At 37.6% G+C, this 15641-nt stretch overlaps 1 protein-coding gene across 1 annotated transcript in view; it reads left to right on the forward strand.

Annotated features, from left to right (window-relative positions):
- The window catches only part of LOC145687806 (prolyl 4-hydroxylase subunit alpha-1-like), a 566529-nt gene that overhangs the window by 21979 nt on the left and 528909 nt on the right, over positions 1–15641 (forward strand). The gene's annotated exons all lie outside the window — the stretch shown is intronic.

A 15641-nucleotide genomic window follows, 5' to 3' on the forward strand; every position in this document is an offset into this window, starting at 1 on the left:
GTCCAGGCCCCAGACCAAGACGAAGCGTTTTTTTTTTAAATCGAACCAGAGGGGTCTCATGGGGAGTTTACCGGGACATGTAAAAGTAGTAGAAAATGACCGATATTAATGTGGAATTCATATTTTTTGCGGTCGCTGAGATCACTTCCATTAGCGATGATTTGCAAATTTAGCTACCATTGTATGTGAGCCGGGGGTCACCTGCGGTGGGATTGCCGAGACCTGAAAAAAATATACAAAACGACCGATATTAATGTCAAATTCAGAATTTTCGCGGTCGCTGAAATGAATACAGCCTCCATGTGAAGAATTGGTATTCAACTAGTTTAAAATAAACACGTATTTCAGCGTTTTTTCTCACATTTGATCTAAAAGGGAAGAAAAGGTCCTTCACTAAGATACCCGTACGAGGTGTTCGAATTTCGTGCAAAACTAAAGAATTCAGAAAAATTTTATATGAAAGACAGAGGAGGAGGAACACAAAATACTGGCTGGAATAACACGTGGTGGCATTCGCTAATATCTTATAAATTTGCATCCTGGAGATAAGATTTTTGGACAAAGATGAAAGATTGTGAGACTAGTAGAACAAATTCTACTCTTACAATGTTTCCAACGTTATTTGCTCTCAGCATTTTGATTAACATCTTTTGTTGTAGTAATCATGCCTCAGCATCACAAAAGCAAATATACTTTCCTTTGTAATGTGTTTACATGTATCTTGCACTAAATAATTTCGTGAAAAATAAATTTCATGATACGTTTGAAGTGGATTTTTTTACGTGAACCAAATAAAGATCACTAGCCCCAGATTTTACACGGCGGGATCGAAGGTGGAATAGCGTCTGTAGAAAGTTGCATGCAAAAAAATCTTTCATGACTTACAGAGAGAGTTTTTATTCCTGAAGCGTAAACTTGTCACAGAACTAGATTAAAATCATAACATTACGATCATTATTATTATGTTTATCATACTTTTAATCTAACTGGTTATAAGATGTTAACATATATGTAAAGATTCTTCAGTTACTTCTAGTATGTATCGTGCGCGGTTAAAAGGAACTGTTGTCGAGCCCAAACAATGCTAATGATAGAGAGAGTAAGAGAAAACAGTAGCGTTTTGCGTGCACAATATTCACCATAAACTTACATGAAATAGAATCGAACCAGGAACTATCGGCATTAGACTAAGCGCTTAGTAGTTGAACCAACATGGTTTGTGACAATTGTTGAACACTCTTTATTTAGTACGATTTACTTCGGTGCAGTTCGTTATCTGCTATCTGTATAAATATTAATGTCAAGAATAACACTTTATTTGTCACACTTGGAGAAAAATGAAAAATAAATTCATTTAATGAAAGATTCTTAGCGACGTTTACATGAAACACGACTGTATTGCATGAAACACGACATAGAACTTAGAGTGGAGCAGAGAAACGGGAAATTTTGAAGTAACGTAATTTGCATGAATAAACGCAGGAAAAACATCTTTCATTAACGAAAGTGCATGCATATAGTATGTCATTTATGTTTTCAATACAAAATGTCACTGAAACTGTCTCTTTAAGTCTTAAAGATGACACCGGAAAGATGTCTACCTTTCGGCGTTCACATTCTAATAGCCTGTTATGGAAACTCCGGGATGCTCTGTGTAGCATGTCTCGGGAAATGGCAGTGATTTCCTTTTCAATATTCTATTTTAGTTCATTGATAGTTGCAGGACGTGTGCGAAACCATGCCTTTAAGATGTCCCCACAAGAAGAAATCTCACACACTAAGATCAAAGGATCTCAGAGGCTATGGAATGTCACCGTTACGTGAAATGACGCGCCTTCCAACCAATTGGCGAACGGTTTCCATCGATTGTCGAGCAGTATGTGATGTGGTTCCATTCTATTGAAACCGCATGTTTCGATCGTGGAGTCTCCGTGTAAAAAAAAAAAAAAAAAAAAATGTTTCAAGCATATCAACATACCGAGCGGATGTTGCTGTTGTTGTAATACCGTCATGCTCAAAAAAGTAAGAGTCAATGACATCATGACAGCCCATCCGCCCGGATACCCGGAAATTTCCGGGTGGGCCCCGCGCTCTGCAAAATCACTTAAGATATTGCTCGATAACTATTTCAAAACTCTGTTCTCGTTCACAGTAACCAGAGGTGTAACTAACAGGCCCGCAGTGCTAGCAAAGGGATAACACTAGTTAAAGGGGGTCCCCTGCCCAACCCGTAGCCTTGTTTGCTGAAAATTCAATAAGACAGTTAAAAGTATCAAAAAAACATGTAAGTCATTAACTCGAAAATGTAATCTCGTCCATAATTTATGTATCCAATAATGTGATGTGCAATCGATAATATATAAAGAGCATGGTGCTGATTCTTCTACGGTAAGGAAAAGTGTTATTTGTTGGACGCGAGTGGTGGCAATAAATAATGGTCCTCTGAGCACAGCGGTGATGTCAGAAAACGGGCCCAAAGCCTCAGAAATCGGGCCCTGAAGTTTCGAGCTTACGTCCCTTCTATTCACCAGTGAAATATGTAGTTCTTGGATGTGGGAGGTGACAATGGAAATGTCGTGGTCCCCTGAGCACAGCGGTGGTCACAAATCGAGCCCGGGGTCTGATGTTCCCAGATATCAGACCCCGAAAGTATAGGGTCGGGTTCCTTCTATTCACCAACGAAACATGGAGTTTTGGACGTGGGTGGTTGCATTGGAAAGGGTCTGTTTCCCCTTAGCACATCGGTGATGTCGTAAATCTGGCCTGCGGCCCCAAGCCCAAGATATCGAGACCAAAGGATGTTGATGTCATATTCTCCATGATTTTTGCTTAAAAAAGTGTTTCCTTATTATACTGCCTGAATGTTATTCAACCGAACATTACAAGACAATACCGATGCTGCATGTCAGTAAGTTACACTCATGTCCAAAATTATTGTTGCATGTCTATAAATATGTTGTTGTAGGAATATAATTTGATAACGAATTCTTATAATGTTAGTATGTGTATAATCGTCGAAGACAGGTATGTGGTAAATTTCACGTCAAAAGAGCAGTAAATAAGAACAATAAAACGAAAATAAAACTTTCTTTTCCATTTAGCAAAACTTCGTGTTATTCATTCTAATTTTCGTATTTATAATTCTTTTCCTATGAAATTTATCATAAATATACATTTCCCGATTATACACTTAGGATCAGTATTAAAAGTATCTGCAAAATCATTATCGAATTAATTTTTTACAAGAAGACAGTTATAGATATGCGACAATCATTTTTGATATGAGTGTACAACGCAATATATTTGATATCGAAGAGAAGGGACCTAAATCCAAACATGTGGGGCCCGAATTCTTGGGTTTCAGGCCACGGGACCGATTTCTAACATCACCGTTGTGCTTAGGGAACCCGGTTATTTCCAACGCCACAACTTGTGTTTCCAACTCTGTCTAAAACTGTTTCCTTATTGTAGGAGGATTTTATGGAATATTCTCCATGTTCTTATCCAAGAGTTAAAAAAAAAAAAAAAAAAAACATTACAAGGCTGTGGGAATTAACAGGGCATTCGATAGGGACAATTTATTTTTATCATATATATAAAGTACACGGGAAATAGTGAACCCCAATGGAAACGCACCACTCCTTTCTTGCAAATCTAGTTTTTAGCTTACGATTTTTTTTCATATTTTTACTTGTTTCCAAAACTCGGGTAGAAGGAGATCTCCATTGCTAATGCATTCATAGTTTTTTTCTTAAAGTTCGAGTCGATAAAGAGGAAGGGGGGTAGCAAGATGGGGTTTCTAATTCGGTATACCTAACAACAGTGCACGATTATTGACAGGGGCCTATTTGCGAATATTGCGGGTTGTTGGCATTGTGATACAAATCCAGGGTAGATTAAACGATAGATTTACAAACAACAACAACAAAAATAATCTTTGATGTTTCATGTCTTGATCTTCGCCTATTTACTAATTTACTAAATGAGGGTGTTCCATTTAGGAGAATGTGCTTTACAGGAGATAGCTGAAAATGTTTAGTTGAGCATGAAAATTTGAAATCTGTTGTTGATATTTGCTAAAATAATAATAATAAAAAAAAAACTCCGGAAAACTCTGCCAGACAGCTGTGGTAAAGCAAATAATAAAGGCTGTACTGACACACAACCTGACGTAGATGTTGCAGAATGCGATAGTTCTACTAAGTGTAGTGCCTCGGAGGGCAAAAGTGAGCCTGAGGAATGCACTGCCTCTTTTTCAGAAGGCCAGTCTTATAAGATGTGCAACGAAAATAATCCGTGTAAGCAGTGTTACTTGTGTTGCTACAGGTTGCTACTAAGATATAACATGCATGTTTCCAGTTTCCAAACACTGTTTACACAAATATTTGATAACTCTCTCAGTTACTCAAGTATCGTGTGAGCGAGCATTCAGTTATCTTAAATTAATTAAAACTCTTACGCGTTGGTCTTTGTTCAATCATATTCTGGAATAATTTATGCTTATGACCATTGAAAGGGAAGTTCTGCAAAAAAAAATCTCTAAAGATGAAATTATCGATTAAATTGGAAAATCTTCTGTCTTTAGAAAAGTGCTGCTGTAAAAGTTGGTTTGATAAATGATCTTTATTACTCACGTGTTTTATAAGAATTGCAAAACGCATCAAAGACATGACAGACAAATGCGCTATCACCTCTATGTAGTGAATAAGTATGCGAATTTTTGCATCAAAAGTTCATGCTGTTCGTTCCGTTTTTTCTTTGTTGATTTTGAGAGGGTGATTCCTAACTGCCGTTAGTAGAAGAAATATTTTTGGTTGTAATATTCCAATTTAATTAGTGTTTAACAAGTCAACAAGAAATTATTTATCAAACTCAGTGCACGTGCTTTATCAAAAATGTTATAAAAGTGTTTCCCTAAACTTTGTGTTTTCAAAATGTTACTTTCTTGTTTCTCGCCTCCATAATTGGGTGGTTACTCAATGTTCTTCATTATATATCATGTAAACAAATCTACAAAGGTAGACTATTAAATTACGCAATAAAATTATGTTTATTATTATTTATTTATTCACTCATTTGCATGTACCATTCATGAAAATTAAATTCCTCAGAATTTTGAAGATTGAATGGTATGATATTCAGGTTTCTTTCAATATAAACAGTCGCTGCTTTGAAGGGACATGTACGATTCATTGCAAAGATTTTCAGACTAGAAAATAAAGAAAGCGAAATAATACTTAGCTGTAGATACGCATACACAACTTTACATTTCGTGGGGGCGGGGGTTTAGCCATCCAAGTCTCCAGCTAAGGGTTCATTTCTAAAAGGGCAGTCCTGACTACAGACCAACTCTGTATTCATTAAGGCCATTAAGCATCATTCGCCGGGTGGGCCCTTGTACTCCCAGCCCGCCTCTGATGACATGATACAGAAAACCACATTGTAACCTTGGCGCTATATAATGGACACTCGTGAAGCTCACAAGCCTTTTCATGTGCCCAGTAACGGAAATTCTGTTTGTTAACGTATCCATTAAGGTGGAAGTGTGCTTCGTCTGACATCCATATGTTGTTAACGAAATCGGTGTCCTCGTTGGTTTTAACCAACACCCATTAACTAAACTCCCTATGCGACACATAGATGGCCATTTTCCACCGGGTTCGCTCGGGCTCCCGCTCACCTGTCTCAACTGGGCTCGCGCTCACTTCTGTCAACTGAGCTCGCACTCATTCGGGCTCGCGCTCATCTCTCTGGACTGGGCTCGCACTCACTCGGGCTCGCGATCACTTCTCCCAACTGGGCTCGCGCTCACTCGCGCTCGCACTCACTAATTTTATCTGGGCTCGCACTCACTCGAGCTCACGCTCCCTTCTGTCCACTGGGCTTGCACTCACTCGGGCTCGCGCTCACTTGTCTCAACTGGACTCGCGATCACCAGCGCTCGCGATCACTTCTCCCAACTGGGCTCGCGCTCACTTCTGTCCACTGGGCTTGCACTCACCCGGGCTCGCGCTCACTTGTCTCAACTGAGCTCGCACTCACTGGGGCTCATGCTCACTTGTCTCAACTGGGCTCGCGCTCACTTGGGCTCACGCTCCCTTCTCTCGACTGCGCTCGCGCTCGAGCTCATTTCTCTCAATTGGGCTCACGCTCATTCGTGCTCGGGCTCAGTTCCCTCAATTGTGCTCGCGCTCACGTATTTCATTGGGGCTCGAGCTCAATTGCACTGGGCTCACTTCTCTGAGTTGGGCTCGCACTGACTTGTTTCATTGAGGCTCGGGCTCAATAATTGAGCCCGAGCCCAGTTGAGCGCAAGAACCATGCTCGCGAGCTTGTACACCTTGGGCTGAGTAATGGCGTATGCTCCCTCCAGTTTCAACCCTTGATGGAGTTGTTACAATTAATCGGAGTTTTCTAACTTTTCCTATTTTTGCGGCGGCCCAAACTATTACCTCGATTTTTGTTAAAATAATGTGAGTCACTTTTATATCGATTTTCATTGTTTCTGTTTGCAGAATCTATATGGATAGAGCTATCATTTAGTTACAAAATAATGTTTTTTCTTATCTCATAGAAATACCTGACAGTGACACGTTAATACTAAACTTTGTTAAAACAGCTGTTTTAACAAAATGAACTAGACCTACAAGTCATAGGTTGTTTATGCAGCTGAAATTTGAAATACTGTTGATTGATTAATTGATTATCTTTCACCGTCCCCTTTCATCAGCGAGGCTATATGAGACATGGACTTATAGCTTTAACGTGGAATCTGAACCACTGTCGTTCAATAGTTTCCCACAGGGAATCGATCACAAAAGTCGCGCGTGCTAGCCACTAGACCAGTGGAAGGGCTTGTAATACTGTTGTCCAATGATTTTTATTAGGAGTAAATTATAGGTGATTTTTTTTTTTTTTTTTTATCGTTTAGTCAGCGTAACGAAGATGTCCAAATTACAGACCATTGTGTAGTCCACAATCCAGTATACACCTTCTGAACCCCTGTCACCAAGGCATTCAAAGTGAAAGTGTTAGTGCTCTGAAGAATGTTAACCCTCCCCCCGTCCCAACCCCATTGTTAAGAAACCAACTATCCAACCCCGAGTCAGTGAAGCTAAAATCGACCTTGACCGATGATAATTTTGTGCTCAGGAACTGCATGAATTAGTAAGTACAACAAAATTAGTAAATCCCAGATATGTTAAAAGCAGACCTTCACCTTCAAGTTTTACTGTGTTGCCAAGCCTCGAGGCTCATTCGTTGTCGTGGTCTGTAGATAATAGCTATGTATCTGAGACCATGCTTCAAAACCATACACTGAGGAAAAAGTGTACGTGGCGTATGCAAAATCGTATGTTACATTTGTAAATCCTGTTGTTTTTGAACTGCAAACGTATAGCTGAAAACGCATGTTTTATAATACTTTCTGTAAGTATTCCATGTGTACGTACTTCCGTATAAAACAATATGCGCGGTCAGGATCTCATATACAAATGGACAAACAAGGGAACGTATAGCCTGTTGGCCTCTATCTAGAATTTGAGGGAGTGAATAGTTTGTATTAACAAACAAGCAATATTTTCTAAAGTTAATTCTGCAGCAGTTTCTTTATTTCTTTACGTTTATAACTTCTAATGAAAAAATAGGCCTATTATGTGATATGACACCTCCATGAATACCGGGATGATATAGTCTTAATGCGATTTCTTTACATGTTTTTCTGAAACCTGGAGCACCACAATAGCGTTCCCATTCGGGCCTGCATCTTCTAAGTCCATTAGATTACTTTTCCCCCTTACTTTGAAGCAAGAAAACTTTAATTTTTTAACTTTGTGACTTCCCTCAGGAGCAACCTCTACTTTTAATTAGGTGTTTGAAAGCATATTGTCCTGCTAAATTACATTAAATATGAATATTTCTTAATTTAGGCTAAGTTTAAGAGTATTAAAACTGAAAATTTGAAAATATGCGTTGATTATAGCCTGTATTTTGTTGAAACACACCAAAGAAAATTATAAGTTAATGAAAGCTCAATAAAGATGTTCATGAATGAAATTTACGTCATAACATCAGTTTGAGTCGAGAAGTTATGTGTAGTACTTTCGAAAATGGTAAGCATATTGTGGTTCTAGTTTTCAATTCATCTTTACATTTCCTTATGTATATTAAAAGCCGGTTCTTTAATGGCGTAACATAACGGAAAAATAGTACCTATATAAATGAGGTAATATTAGGGACTGCGTTAAAAGAGGAAATGTAATTATGTCAATTTACGAAGCTATCGTGAAATTTAGAATGTTTTGTGTTTGTTTGTTTGGAGTTTAATATTCTTTTTCATCAGTGAGGTTATATGAGATCTCGCTCGTCTGGAAGATGAGAATAGTTACTTACCACTTATTCACAGTGAATCAATATGAATAAGTGCCTGGCAACCCTTAGCTATTTCGTCAGGTATGTGCTAATCTTCACGGTAATAAGATTTGATAAATCCGCAATGAAAATATTGTGTCAAACAACATCAAAATCAAATTGTAACCTAGGGTAAAAATGGATTTGAAAAGGTTGGGGAACGCATGACGTTATGCCGTCCCCTATGCCTATCTTCGCCCACTATATTTTTTAGGAAGTGGAGAGATGCCATAGATATTTTTGGAAGTGGGAGATGACGTCCCCCGTGTTTTCCTTCACTTTTAACTCTGGTTGTAACAAACGACTCGCCATCGTTTCAGGGTAGCTTTCGAAAAAAGTCTTTTGAAAGGAGGTGTGTGTGTGTGTGTGTGTGTTATTTTTTTTGGATGTTGAATTGCTATCTTTCTTTTTTTAATAGCCCATTGACTTATTAGGAAGTATTTTTCTTTTAAATAGACGAGATTTTAATCATTCAATTTTATTAATTTCTTTTTCTGGCCTATTTAAGAGTTCCTGGCTTTAAAAATATTCAATGTAATATTGTTTTAGTTTTTATTTATATATAATAAAATTGCATAACACCGTAGTTAAATTTTGCTTAGAATACATTTAAAGATCTCGAGAAGAAGTAGTCAGTAAAATTAACAGGCTAAAATTCTTTTATTTCAAAAAATTAAAACAATGTTTCCTCATATAAATTAATGGGCTGAATAACCATTATGGTGCAAGTTATCAACATTCTTAAGAGCTACTCTTGTTTATTGGGATTTAAAGAAGCTACAATTAAATAATACATAATTATTTCGCTCGACTTTTCTACGAACACACAGCTTCATTAGTTGCTAGTAAATAAATTTCCTACTTCGCAAAGTCAAGTAGTTTCGTTACTCTATGATCTCACAAAAAAAAAAAAAAAAGCTTGGGTCATGGAAGTTGTTACTAAAACAACAAAGACAAATACTTGCCTCAAACAAATACAATCCTTTCATAATAACCATAAAAAAGTCGGTTCTCTGTCGAAAGGTGTTTGAAGTCCTCTGGACAATAAAATGACAGCTCGGACCTCAAGAGTGTGCTTTTCTTTTTTGTAAAGTTGTTTCATTCGCTCGGGCTCACGCTCACTTCTCTCAACTGAGCTTGCACTCACCCGGGCTCGCGATCACTTCCCTCAACTGGGCTCGCGCTCACTTGAGCTCGCGATCACTTCTCCCAACTGGGCTCGCGCTCACTCGGGCTCGCGATCACTTCTCTGAACTGGGCTCGCGCTCATTCGCACTCGCGCTCATTTCTCTTAACTGGGCTTGCGATCACTTCTGTTAACTGGGCTCGCGCTCACTCGGGCTCGCACTCACTTCTCTCGATTGGGTTCGCGCTCACTAATCTCAAGTGGGCCCGCGCTCACTTATTTCATTGGGGCTCGGGCTCACTCAGGCTCGCGCTCAATTATTGAGCCCGAGCCCGGTTGAGCGTGAGTGCCGAGCTCACGAGCGTCGGGCTCGCGAGTTTGGACACCTATGATGCGACATAGGATCTTGTTGATATAATTTCTATACTTATAGGGGTGGAACTTGAATTCGTCCAGTGTTTTTTTTTTTTTTTTTTTTTTTTTTGTATGCTTCGTCGCCTAATCTCTAGCGCAGATGCATGTTGTGTAACGGAGCAGCGGGGGCTCCTCTCAATAGAAACTCGAACAGCTGCAATGTTCTCTGTGGTACGTTCTATTTGAACGCCATCTGAAGGCTTCTTGTTCAAGGCTGAACAAGTCTTTTTTTTTTTTTTTTTTCAATATTACGCACCCACGTTGTAATCGCATGAGCAGATGGGACACATCCATGATATCCTAGCTGGTAATGCTGTCGAAATATCTTTTCGCATCAGTCACACTATCACCCTGCTTGTAAAGGCTCTCACAGCGACAGTACGTTTCGCACCATTCCAGTGCTGTATGGTCACTAAATGGCAACGCGCTCACAACAGCCATGCATCGGTTCCGATCAACTGCTAGCACTACAGTGTTACCTACTCTAAAGTTCAAAATTTCCCGTTTCCCTGTGCACCCTGTATAATGAATAGGATAAAGAGTCGATTTTACGTCAGCGATGGCTGTCTCGTCAGTACAATTTCCATTAATCAGGAGCGGTTATTGTTACAAAAACAATCATATTATTGCGTTTAGAAGTGCACTTGCTGCAAATGACCCACTTACAGTTAGCTACGGTTAGCTTTATTTGCGGGGAGGGGGTAACCTAGGTTTGATCTTCGATGAGAATTCATGTTGTTCGTGCTTTACATTGAGCTGTAACCTCACGGTCTTGCGTAGTTCCGATGTTCAATAACAAGATTCAGTTTCAAACAAATCTAGCCAAGCATCATTTAGCTGGAAAGATGCTCGTCTAAATGAGGGTATCCAAATCAGAGTAGCCTTTGAGTTAATTTCAGAAAAATCAAGTCAACCGATTTACTATACTTGAAATCGAAACTCTCATATTGTATATTTATAGATGGAACTATATAATTGTAACAAGAAAAAAAGAGTGACCTTGATGTAATTATTCAAAGTTTAATAAACTAGTTGAAGGCTAATTTAAAACTTTCACACAAAATATATATGCGGCTATTACTAAAGCATCTATACTAATAGGCTAGATGATGTGTAATAACTTTTTTCCCTGTTGCAAGCAGTCTTATCATCTGGCGGTTATCGAAACCACTTAACGTATACAGGGTGGGCCATTTTAATTAATCCACGGAAATATCTGAAAAATGATAAAACATAGAAGAAATGTTTGTAATACACGTTATATATTGCTAAGGGGGGAAAACCATTTCCGCCAAAAGTACCCCTCTCCGCCCCCCGGAAATGGGGGAAACGGGGGTAACTTTGAAATGTCAAATGGGAACATGGGTCGAGTAATACCTCATTCGAAAGGTCTTGGAAAACTAAGTAACGCTGTACCAAAATTTGTTTCATATGGAGCACCAGTTTTCAAAATGGCCGCCATGATATAGTTCGGAAACTCCAGTAGCCGTAGTATGAAATCCATGGGAGGTAAATGAACGGAACAAAATTGAAATACGTAAATATCATAGGGCATAGTCGAATGATGTGACCCCTGCGATCCCAGCGGCTTCCCTGAAGGGATCTTGTGAGCTAACTTCAAAATTTCAATGTCCGACCGGACAACGGTTCGAGCGTTACGCTTGACATACCCAATGCTGTTTGGAAGGCAGACTTCAGGGATAGAGAATTAGTGCACTCAGCTAATGCGGATGGCCACAGTCAAGGGCGCCCATAAGGGGGGCAAGGGGGCTCTCGCCCCCCTAGAGGAAATTGTGCTTCGGAATATCGAAAACTCAATAGAATTTTTAGAATAGCTACAGCAAAATTTGAAACTATATTTGAAATGTCGCTTTTTCTTGCCTCCCTTGGAAACCACAACATGGGCGCCCTTGGCCACAGTTACATTTTGATTAACTATTAGCACTCATGTCATATTGTGAGCTTGAGGGACGAAACAGTGTGTACGTATATCCCCGAAATGCTTTCTGAATAACCAGCACGCATTGCATAAAAGTTTCTGTGGCGACGGAGATTAGCAAATTCACACGTTTGTAAGTTCCAGCAACTGCATTATTCGACAACTTCTTTCGTATAACGTTCCTTCTGTTTTCGCATCAAATCATACTTAGCCATACAGATATGCGTTACCATTCAAATAAAATTTCACCTTTTTTTAGTCACTACAGCGTCATCCTTACAAACAAATGTTTCAACCATACCATACCTATTTGTAAGGTTGCCTTAATTTGCGAATTAAAGTAGTTCTCATTTGAACTTTCACTGTTACTTTTCACCCCACTCACATACAGAGCAAAGGAAAAGATTATTTTGCAGGACGTCAGTTACCTACTCCAGTTTTTCTTCTGTTGATTTATCTCCAATCGCTTTCATACTACGGACACAAAACCTTTTCTCTGACACTGATACTATGTTTCGGCGGCCTTTTGAGAACACTGCCATTTCACCTCAATTGTTTTTTTCCTGCAAGATGTTTGATTTTGCAAGATTTATCGAACGAGGTACCACTCGACTTATGTTACTATTTGAAATCTAGAAATTAGCCCCCAAGACCCCTTCAGGGAGGCCACTGGGATCACAAGGACCACACCATTCGATATGCCCTATGATATTTACGTATTTCAATTTTGTTCCGTTCATTTACCTCCCATGGTTTTCATACTACGGCTATTGGAGTTTCCGAACTATATCATGGCGGCCATTTTGAAACTGGTGCTCCATATGAAACAAATTTTGGTACAGCGTTACTTAGTTTTCCAAGACCTTTCGAACGAGGTATTACTCGACCCATGTTCCCATTTGACATTTCAAAGTTACCCCCGTTTCCCCCATTTCCGGGGGGTGGGGAGGGGTACTTTTGGCGGAAATGGTTTTCCCCCTTAGCAATATATAACGTGTATTTCAAACATTTCTTCTATGTTTTATCATTTTACAGATATTTCCGTAGATTAATTAAAATGGCCCACCCTGTATATATATATATATATATATATATATATATATATATATATATATATATATATATATATATATATATATATATATATATATATATATATATATATATATATATATATATATATATATATATATTTTGGAAGGACGATAGAAGCAAAAATGTATTGTAATCGTGAAAAAAAAAACGATTTTAATAGCAATTACATATTTCATGACCCTACATCACGAAGAAAGCAGGTTTTGTATGCCGGTCCATCTGTTCATCTATTTCTTCGTCCATACGTATGTCCATCGTTACTATTTTACGTAACAACATCACATCTTGACGAATTTATTGTATTCCGTAGAAGAAGTTTCGAGTTTTTCTTTCTCCAAATAATAATGGTATGGTACTGAGAGATGAAAATTGAGAGTTTTTCGAAAAGTCTAACATTTTCTTTTCGTATTCTACAAAGAAATGTTTCGTTAACATCACTGGAATATGGCACTGTTGGTTCATTACAGTTAAATTCAGAAGACGTGGGTTACAACTAGGAATAATCTTTTTTCGATCGGTTTTCTCAAAAATGACTCGGACAATTTTCTTCGTAATATAAAAATAAATACTTCCTGAACGATCCTGTAATTTTGCTTTGCAAAACTCACAATTATTAGCTTATTTTAGGTGTGATTCTTTTTGGGTGATTTTCTCTAAATCAACTCGCAAGATTTTGTTGTTATTTTAAAAATAAGTGTTTCATTAACAATTTTGCAATATGACACATATAAATTTTGAGAACAATTAAGATATTATCATTACTAGATAATATCTGCCCATATATTTTTTTTAAAATGGCAGTATCGACATTATTATAACTCATAAAGACTCATTACGTTCGTGAGTAATTAGTTTTCTCACAGAATTTTTGGAAGGTAATTTAGTGGTGGACCACGGGCAAATTTCTCAAAAAGGCACTAGTATTTTACATCATATTTCACAAATAAATATTTCATTAATAGTTTTACGAATTGGCATGATTTATTTCCCTGGAGTCATTTAAGGAAATAATTTTATAATGTAAAAGTGAGTAGAGATATATTTTTTAAAAAAGTTCTTTTTCACTTGATACAAAAGAAAGTGATGCTGTCAGTTAATAGGGAAAATCCCATGCAAAGAGACAACGTTTCAGATACATAATGGACATAAATATGGTATATTTTTATATACTGATATAATTACAAAATTAGCTCTACAATATTCACAAACATGTGCGAACTTATATCACTGCAATATTTCCTCTCTCTATGTAACATTATTTGTTCTGCAAAAGATTCTACATTGACATAGCAACAATAAATTATTTTGGAGGTTCAAAGAATTTTAATGACAACAAGTATTTGAATTGTGTATCTGTACTTCTACACCTTCAAACAAATAAAAAGAGTTCACTGTTTTAATTTAAGCATAAAATAAATCATAGGTGTCAGTGTCCTTGCATGTATTAAAGTCTTAACTAATTTATTTTGAGAATTTTAAAACATAATAAGTATTTACAACAAATCGAAAAACTGCTAAGTACGACTCTTGTCGTATTAAGTATAGATGTATACTTGCAGCAGAGATTTCAAGAAAACAATTTGTACTGACATCAGTAATTTTCTTTACCTTGGGTTTAAAGACATGTTTGACATCTGTTGAAACATGTTGCAAATTTTGAAGAGTCTATGGGTTTTCATGAAGTTGCTAGTATTGTTTGCAGGGAGAGGACTTAAATTCCCACTCCCCACGAAGAGGATTTTCTCTTCGTTACCAGTATTCGTAGGTTTATTTTTCCTTTAAGGAACATGGTCCGAAAATATGGCGTTTTCAATTACTTTTCTCTCTAGATATCGATGAGTTAAAAAAATATAAATGCTATTGTAGTTGGCACAAGAAAATTATAAACGATAATCAGATAAATATATTCTTATCGTTATAAGAAACTCCCAAATAATAGTTTTTAATGGTTATACTGAACCCTTGCAATTATATATACGAACCGCGCGTCACGACAATGTTGATGTCGGTCATAAAATTCGCTTAGACCTACGGGTGTTCAATATACAATAGGGTGGAGTGAAAAGAGGCCAAAAAATTTTTTTTCGAAATTCGATTTTGGATAGGGGGCAAAAGTTGCATCATATTATAGTACTTTACCATGGAAAATTTCAATTCGCTAAAATAATTTTTAGCCGGGGCGCAATGGGCCTTAAATTTGAAAGATTATGGAAATAAGTGAAAAGAGGCCAATTAAAAAAAAATAAATTCAAAGTTGGATATGTTACAAAAGATGCATCATATCGTAGTACTTTACCATGGAAAATTTCAATTCTCTAAAATATTTTTAGCCGGGGCTCCATGGCCTTAAGTTTCATAGATTTTGTAAACAAATACACGTGTGTTGTGTATTTGTGTAATTATTAGACAGCTCTTCGCTTGAAGTAGACTGTAATTTGAGAGTGTTAAGATTCGTTGTCGCGACGGGATGAATTTCTAAAGCCACCGAAGTTCATATTCTATGTTACAGACTACATTAACCCAAAATTCACCACTAAGAGGTGGCTGCCGTCGAGTTCAATCCCACCCACCCGCCAACATTAGATTGAATTTTTCATAAGTTGCGTTCACGTCTTCCTGCAAAATACTGCGACTGTCTGAAAAGTAGGCATGTATTTT

This window comes from Thermobia domestica, chromosome 6 (genome assembly GCF_964235325.1).
Source record: "Thermobia domestica chromosome 6, izTheDome1.hap1.1, whole genome shotgun sequence".
In the NCBI taxonomy this organism is placed as follows: Eukaryota; Metazoa; Arthropoda; class Insecta; order Zygentoma; family Lepismatidae; genus Thermobia; species Thermobia domestica.